An 8,288-nucleotide genomic window follows, 5' to 3' on the forward strand; every position below is an offset into this window, starting at 1 on the left:
TTTAGAACTCGCATCAATAATCAGAGATCCCATGCAAAAACAAAACGTTATCGCTCCCTTTGAAAACATATCAACTCTTTGAAACACCCGTTCGACCAATTTAGGGCTACAGTGCTCCAATCAGGATTTGAAACCCATTTCGACAGGGAAGGCTGCGAATCTTATCTGATCCACAAATATAACTATCTCAACAGGGTTATCAATGAGTCTCCGGGAAGGCTGTCGTGGGCATGTATCGCATGTTACCACTTGTCAAGCGTTGCATGGTTCATCGTTGTCAGCAGGTCACTTTTCTGTAAGCTTTAATGCTTCTCATGCACGAAATCTTGCTGTATCCCATAATTACACTTCCAAAGCACTATTCGGCCTAGTGTTGTGAATAAGTTATTTTCTCCGTATGGTTCATTTCTCTTTTGCCCGAAATGTCGCTTTGTAAGCTATTTTTGTTCACTGCTATGGTTCCCCGTGTTCTACAATTTGTACGCGTGTATTCTTTGTTTGTTCTTTCGTTTGTCAGTTTGTTTAAAGAATGCTGTGTGCGAATTCATACTGCCATTGATGACTAGCTACGAAGTGTCATTTTTTCCTGGATCACTGGAGATTTGTTCTCGCACGTGCGTCACATCTTTGTTTTACTTTTCTCACAATGTACAAGTCTTGTTACTTGCAAAAATATCAAACGTAAGGTAACAATTTGTTGTATCTATCCATTTTATGTCATAAGCTGGGGGCTCGTTCAACTGTTTTTTTCTGTGTGCTGATTCTTTGTTTATTTCCTGCCTTGTGTGTCATTTCTCAAAATCTTCGCACAACCTGCGCTCTTCTTGGGTGGCTCACGCACAACTCTGTCGGCGTCGGCGCCCATCGAGGGGTCGTCATTGTCCGCCTTGTGCCCGGGACACGGGCCGCGGATAAGCCATTTGTGGGTATTATCTGGTCTCCTAGGGAAGCGGCGGCATTTTCCTTTGATGACGCGGCCCTCTCGCTAATCCGCCCGCCTGCATTCTTGTACTTCAACGTCGCCTTCTGCCATTTTGCGTTCCCCAGTGTCTGGATGACTAATTGTCGATTCTACGCTTCCGCCTTATGCGGCAGGTTGTTTCCGCTCCTTTGGAGTGAGATGCCCAGTACCCCTTCCTTATTTGTTTACTTTTCGTAATATTGCTGTGCGTGGGTGGGCGGTGGCTGAGGGAAACACGCTTCCTAAGTGCCTCGCTTTTGCTTTTCGCCGCGTTGTATAGTGAGATGGATTACCTGCGTGCCCAGTCGTGCAGTACGTTTCTTTCCACTTTTTCTTGCTGTACTTCCTTCTTCTACACTTTTAAGATCATGTGTCTACGTGCTCAAAGCGCTCCCTACGAGCCTACATATACCCTGTATTCGACCCTTGTACTTCACTTGAAAAAGGCTGGATCCCAGCCGAAACTTCGTATTAAATGTTATGTTTTTCGTGGAGACTCTAATTTAATACACTATTCAGCTGCCAAGCCCTGTACATATATATATATATATATATATATATATATATATATATATATATATATATATATATATTTATATATATAGATATATATGGAAAAATATGTCTGCATTTATAATCTGACGAAGGGTTGTCCCATGCCGAAAAGTCAGACCAGTTAGTTTGTTACCCGTTCGTGTTCTTGTACGGCGTTTTTACCGGTTCCACTGCATCAACTTTTGACTGAAACATTGCTTAAATAGCGCGGTAAAGACTGGTCAATCAATATTAAAGAAGCCGCACAGGACCAGCGCTAGTCCTTTTTGGTCGCTTCTATATTGTCGCGTCTTTACCGCGCTACTTTGCCATATTTCACTTTTCGAAACAACCAGCTAACATTTTTTATTTGACAACTTCTGGCGTATATATATGCATATACGATTGTGTGGTCAAAGTGAAAAATATAACAATGTGTAGTCTAGCGTCTCGAGCGTGGACGACAAAGACCAGATCCCGGTAAGAACGTTCGAATAAATATTGTTCTTCAGGGTGACCACTCAAGTGTAGTTAACCTGATAGCGATGAATATTTTCTCTTACTTCATATATATATATATATATATATATATATATATATATATTGGTTGCCGTGCAAATAGTAAAAAATGGGTATAGCTTCTAACAAAACTGTTTATTGGACCAATAAACAGTTTTGTTAGAAGCTATACCCATTTTTTACTACATATATATATATATATATATATATATATATATATATATATATATATATATATATATACACAAAGTAGAAGTACGCTCTTCGGAGACTTTATTTCCAACGTTTCGACCTGAGACAGGTCTTCCTCAGGAATGAAGGTAAAATCGTACGGACTCAGAGTTGGGGCGGCGCCCCGAAACACAAGCCACATGGGAAACAAACACACAAACGACCACACACAGCATACAGAGCTTATTCTGCCAAAGGCAGGCGAAAAAAAGCCTTAAAAAAAAAGGCGAAAGGAAGAGGGAGGAACAAGGTGGCAAGGAGGAGGCAAGAAAGAGGCAAGGAGGAACACACTGCATGAACGCGGGTTGTGGGGATAACAGAAAATGCGACGAGTTCACGGGTGGCGAAAGGCCCAAAAAACATCCGGTGTCTCCGGGAGGGAAAAAACTACAAAGCACACGCCGCCACGAGCAGTGAGTTTACATGCACGTCACCGGTAACAAGGATTAACTACTGACCGTCTTCAGCGGCATGGTCAAGAATGCAAGCGGGGCCAATTACTGCATCTGAAGCGCAGGCAGCCTCCACGACTTTGGGGGGTCCCACAAAAGCAAATGGGGGAGCCCATTTGAGGCGTCCCCTTCTCCGCCTAAGCCTCCATTTGTACACGGCGTCGCGTCGTGTCGCGCCAGGTCAATGTACGGCCTGTTAACAGGCCTGTTGTGGGACCCCCCAAAGTCGTGGAGGCTGCCTGCGCTTCAGATGCAGTAATTGGCCCCGCTTGCATTCTTGACCATGCCGCTGAAGACGGTGAGTAGTTAATCCTTGTTACCGGTGACGTGCATGTAAACTCACTGCTCGTGGCGGCGTGTGCTTTGTAGTTTTTTCCCTCCCGGAGACACCGGATGTTTTTTGGGCCTTTCGCCACCCGTGAACTCGTCGCATTTTCTGTTATCCCCACAACCCGCGTTCATGCAGTGTGTTCCTCCTTGCCTCTTTCTTGCCTCCTCCTTGCCACCTTGTTCCTCCCTCTTCCTTTCGCCTTTTTTTTTTAAGGCTTTTTTTCGCCTGCCTTTGGCAGAATAAGCTCTGTATGCTGTGTGTGGTCGTTTGTGTGTTTGTTTCCCATGTGGCTTGTGTTTCGGGGCGCCGCCCCCACTCTGAGTCCGTACGATTTTACCTTCATTCCTGAGGAAGACCTGTCTCAGGTCGAAACGTTGGAAATAAAGTCTCCGAAGAGCGTACTTCTACTTTGTGCGTATTCCTGCAGCAACTAAGGACTCCACTTCACGACTATATATATATATATATATATATATATATATATATATATATATATATATATATATATACAGAAACATAGGTCAGCAGTCTACGACGCCAAAGGAGGCATAGGGGTGTGGTTAGGCTCTTTTCTTTTTTACTACGGTTAATGAGGTGAACATTTTTTTTAATATACAGAAGAAAGAAAAACACGCGCCCAGAGTGGGGACCGAACCCACGCCTTTCGATTACATGTCGAATGCCTTACCAATTCGGCTATCTGCCTTACCAATTCGGCTATCGCCCAGATAGCCGAATTGGTAAGGCATTCGACATGTAATCGAAAGGCTTACGATTACATGTAATCAACATGTAATCGAAAGTTTTGGTCCCCTATTCTGGGCGCGTGTTTTTCTTTCTTTCTTTTGTATATTTAAAAAAATGTTCACCTCATTAACCGTAGTAAAAAAGAAAACAGCCTAACCACACCCCTATGCCTCCTTTGGCGTCGTAGACTGCTGACCTATCTTTCTGTATTTCCTCCACGAGCCCCTCATTTCCTTACTATATATATATATATATATATATATATATATATATATATATATATATATATATATATATATATATATATATATATATAGCGAATCAGGAAATGGGAAATGAGGGGCTCCGTGAAAAAAGACAGAAAATAAGGGTTGGCAGTCAAGAAAACCTCGGAAAGCAAAGGAGAGGTTGTGGTGGGTCATGGGAAGAAATGAAGAATTTTTTATTAGTCGAAAAAAAAGTGGTGAAAAAATGCCCGCCGGGTGGGATCCGAACCCACGACCTCCAGAATACCGGTCTGGTGCGATAACCACTACGCTACCGGCGGGGCTGTTTCCCCAGCACTTTCTCGGGTATTTATGTTAAGTAATTTTTGTTTCCTGCACTTGGGGGTGGTAGCCAGCGCCACTCGGACTACTCGGGGTGAAGGGGACCTTCTATTTAACCCCCGGGCCGTGACACGAGTGTCTACGACATGTCGAGAGTGGTCGACCAGCGTTGAACCTTCTTAAGCTCCCTTTGGCACCAAGACTGCCAGAACAGAGGCCCTCGCTAAGCACCACTTTCTTTTCGACTAAAAAAAATTCTTCATTTCTTTCCATGACCCACCACAACCTCCCCTTTGCTTTCCGAGGTGTTCTTGACTCCCAACCCTTATTTTCTGTCTCTCTCTCTCTCTCTCTCTCTCTATATATATATATATATATATATATATATATATATATATATATATATATATATATATATATATCGTATTTACTCGATTATAGCAACCCTTTTTGTCACTATGGCAATGCCAATTGTGCAGGTGGTTGGGCCAGATTTGAAAGACCTTAATTACCCCCACAACTACTTTTTTCGCTTCGGGATCTTAACAGGGGAGGCGCAACGAATTTTTCATTGGGCAAACACTGAAACAGAAAATATGTACAGACAGTGAACCCACCGCTTACGTCTGATGCTCGTTCACCCTCACACTACTATTCGAGTTTGGTGTAGCCCTTTGCCGCCGCTCTGAGTATAACCCAGCAGGTTGTGTTCTGCTCTGTTGAAGAGGTTGGCATTGAAAACTTCACAAATGATTTGGCCACAATATTAATTCGGAAGAAATTGAGCGTGCCTGAAATCCGCCCTGAGATGGTTGCTGAGAAAAATTGTCAATACATATACAGTGGAACCCCGCTCATAAAGCGCCCGGACTTACGACGGTCTGCTTCTTACGACGGATCACCACGGTCCCGGCAAAGTCCCCTTATAAACAGTGCAATAAAACCCCGATCATATTACGCTCGGGTGCACGGGACAGACACTTGCGCGGATAAACCGGCGTTTTCCCATATTTTACACCACTCGGCCGCCTCGTCTAGACCATTTTTCTTTTCTAACCCCGTTTTCACGCTTCTTGATGTGCAAGATCCGCATGAGGGCCAGACTACTTGCTGGACAGACGCAAACAAGCAGGTGGGTACTTGTGAGCGAGAGCTAAGTTTCCGCGGGCCCACGCGGTAGCAGTACGCCAACACGTCGACACCGAGAATTCGAAGTTCAGGTGGCAGGCGGATCTTGAATTTGGAGTTCCCAGGGAGCCACCTACGAACGTGAAAATACATACGACGAAACGCTCGGCGATGACCGAACACTCACTTCCGCCATCCTTTCAATCTAAGTTTCTTCCTTTCACGACGCTCTCTCCCCCTATATCTCGGCTTTCTCCTGATCAGAGTACTACAAAGCCGCGTTGTCACTCCGCTCTTTTCTTTTCTAGGGTGTCTCTACTCAAGTACGTCCACAGCAAGGGTGGAGACACGTACGGGTTGGAACCGCCATTCTCCATCACTCGCTGGCTGCCGCAGCAAGACACTGTAGGAAGACCGCGCTATAATATTCCCAGCAACACGGCTTACTCGGAAATTTTGAATCACCTTATCCATTTTGCGTTGCTAGGTCTTGTGGGAAAAGAAAACAGCTATGTGTTGAGCACTTTGACAAAAGGCGCCTCCACACTGTACGGCAATGTCTTACAGTTTTTATCTCTTCCTTGTACTCTAGCTCCTTTCGCTTGGCATTGGAAGTTCATACTCGCTTTTTCCCCTGTCAATTTGTTCGAGCATGTCGGCCTTATCTCGCACGTGTGAGGCGCGGTGCTGGCGGGCTAAAAAAAGTAGCGCCGGATGGCACGGGAGCCGTCCAGCTCGCGGCGCTTGACTGACGGGCTAGCTCCAACGCTGGAGAGGGAAGGATGGCACAACATAGGCATTTATTTTTTATTTATTTTGACATTTCAGCTCAAGGTTTGCACATCAGGAGAGAATGCGCTAAATATACCACTTTAAACATGTAGTTAACACGTCTGTCGCGTGAGACCTTCTACTAGGCGGGCATTTACCCGCACCCCGGTTGTACGACACCCTGGTTTGTACGACGCTTTCTCGCGGTTCCTTAAAATACGTATTAACCAGGTTCCGTTGTGCATTCATCTATCTACCTATCTATCTATTCAGCTAATATAAAAACGATTAACATCATTTTTGCGGCATATCTTTCTGTATATATCTATATTTATATATATATTTAAATATTTATATATATGGTAATTTCACAAACTGAAAAAAAAGAGCCTAACTATACGCATATGTAACGTCTGGCGTTGTAGACTGGCATCATATCTTTCTGTATTTCCTCAACGAGCCAATCATTTTCCAACCATAACGTCATGCGAAAGCCCAGAGAGTTTCTCGGTTCTGGCAGCCTTAATAACAAGGTACCATAACAGAGTTTTTCGCCAGTTCCCCGGTGAACACCGGCTGTATACCTGTCACGCCTTGGTATTGTAAAGAAATTCACCTTCTCCTAGTGTAGTCAGAGTGGTGCTGGATACCTCCCTCATGCGTCAGATACAGTTCTACCGAATATTAATACCCCAGAAAGTGAAGGACAACACTGTAACCCATATAGCCGAATTGGTGAAGCATTGGAGATCAAATGGAAATGCGTGGGATCGGTCCCCACTCTGTACGCGTGTGTTTCTTTTTTTCTTTCTTTCTCGCGTTATTGAAAAGCGTTCATTTCACTAACCGTAGTAAAAAGAAGAGCCTAGACACACTCATATGTATGCTTTGGCGTTGTAGACTCATCTTTCTTTATTTTATTAAAGAGCCCCTCAATTTTATAACAATACATATATTGAAAGAGTAGACGAGAATGCTTGAGGTCCGCATCATTTCCGAGTGCCGGGCACGTCCACGGAAGAACAGCAACCCTACCACCCGCGGAGGTGATGATCACGCGTCGAGGAAAAAGACGAAACGAGATGATGATGAATGCGCAAAATGCAGAAACGTCAGCGAATCATAAAAGAGATATTAGCCGCTTACAGTGATAAACCTCTTGTATGCTAAGTTCACGCTCACAATATATATATATATATATATATATATATATATATATATATATATATATATATATATATATATATATATATATATATATATATGTATATATATATATTTATATATTGTAGCGTGGCAGCAGAGCCAATGACTGGAACAATGGTTGAAGGATGAGCCACAATCTATTTACAGAATTTGCAATGCGGCCATACCAGCGCGCACTGCGACCCCGCTACTTCTTCGTCGTCTTCGTGTCGTCTTCTTGATGGGGCATTGGCCGCCTAGGTGTCCCGTATATATATATATATATAGATATATGTATATATATATATATATATATATATATATATATATAAATATAGTCTGGAAACATAAAAACTCCCACAGAGCGCAAACAAATAAGGTTAGTAGATCCAGAGACACATGAGAAAGACGTAGAAAATAGAAATATGTTTACTGACGTTTCATGAAGAGGACTTCCTTTCTTCAGAGTACAGAATAAGTTCTTTTCAGAGTTATATATATATACAGAAAATGTAGCAGGGGCGAGGGCAAGGTAAGAGGAGGGAGAGTTTGTACAAATGGATCATGGTTGGTGGGTAGCAAAAGAATGAAGAGAAAGTGGGAAAATTTTTTTTAAAAGGGATAATAAGAACACACAGCAACGCGGTACAAACATGGAAAAAAATATTAACAAGGAAAGTTTTCTTCCCCGTGGCAACAGGGGTGAAAGAGGGGTCGAAACATGATATGCCCATGCACGTGTTTGACATGGGCAAAAAGAATAGTCACGCAGAGCGAAGAAGGTCCAATGAAGATATGCAAATGCACACAAAGGGCGAACATCTGCCCATACACACCCGTACTAAGAACCCGGGTAAAGTCATTGAAACATGAGCCACGTG

At 43.3% G+C, this 8,288-nt stretch overlaps 1 non-coding gene across 1 annotated transcript; it reads right to left on the reverse strand.

Moving 5' to 3' along the window:
• Positions 1–4,249: 4,249 nt before the first annotated feature.
• Positions 4,250–4,322, reverse strand: Trnat-ggu (transfer RNA threonine (anticodon GGU)). The gene has a single exon. It is a non-coding gene; the product is annotated as a tRNA-Thr (tRNA).
• Positions 4,323–8,288: the final 3,966 nt, after the last annotated feature.

The sequence above is a fragment of the Haemaphysalis longicornis genome, unplaced genomic scaffold, assembly GCF_048455015.1.
Source record: "Haemaphysalis longicornis isolate Haplotype H1 unplaced genomic scaffold, Haemaphysalis longicornis Haplotype H1 scaffold_2, whole genome shotgun sequence".
Classification (NCBI taxonomy): domain Eukaryota; kingdom Metazoa; phylum Arthropoda; class Arachnida; order Ixodida; family Ixodidae; genus Haemaphysalis; species Haemaphysalis longicornis.